Source organism: Propithecus coquereli, unplaced genomic scaffold (assembly GCF_000956105.1).
Source record: "Propithecus coquereli isolate 6110/MARCELLA unplaced genomic scaffold, Pcoq_1.0 Scaffold151, whole genome shotgun sequence".
NCBI classification, from domain to species: domain Eukaryota; kingdom Metazoa; phylum Chordata; class Mammalia; order Primates; family Indriidae; genus Propithecus; species Propithecus coquereli.
This window is the reverse complement of record NW_012139525.1, coordinates 853,445-854,207: the sequence shown is the minus strand read 5'-3', so window position 1 is coordinate 854,207 and position 763 is coordinate 853,445.

Sequence of the window (763 nt, the reverse complement as noted above, 5' to 3'; positions counted from 1 at the left end):
AAGAAGGCAACAATAGTAACAGCTATACCTAGTAAGATATGCTAGGCACTATAAAACATAATAATCCACATAGGAAACAACCAATATTCTCTTTCCAAACTAAATTAAAAAATCAAACAGAACTTCTGGAAAAGAAAAATTTATTCAAGGATTTACAAAACACAGTGGAAAACCTTAAGAATAGGTTAGCGGCCAGATGCGGTGGCTCACCTGTAATCCTGGCCCAGGTGGGTGGATCATTTGAACTCAGAAGTTCGAAACAAGCCTGAGCAAGAAAGAGACCCTGTCTCTACTAAAAAATAGAAAGAAATTAGCTGGACAACTAAAACATATGTAGAAAAAATTAGCCGGGCATGGTGGTGCATGCCTGTAGTCCCAGCTTCTTGGGAGGCTGGGGGAGGAGGATTGCTTGAGCCCAGGAGTTTGAGGTTGCTGTGAGCTAGGCTGATGCCACGGCACTCTAGTCCCGGCAACAGACTGAGACTCTGTCTCAAAGAAAAAAAAAAAAAAGAATAGATTAGAACTTAGAATTTTTATTGCTGCTATAATTGCATCTTTTCAAATTATATTGTATGAATGTTTGCTGTTGGTTTATAAGGTCATAATTGATAAACTGTCTTGCTAATTATATTTGTAGATGTTCAATGTTTTCCTGTATAGAAATTTTATTATCTTTAAAGAATGATAAACTTGTTTCTTTCTTTGTAACCTCTACACATATTATTTCCTTAACTTCTCTTGTTGACTTAACTAAAGCTTCTAG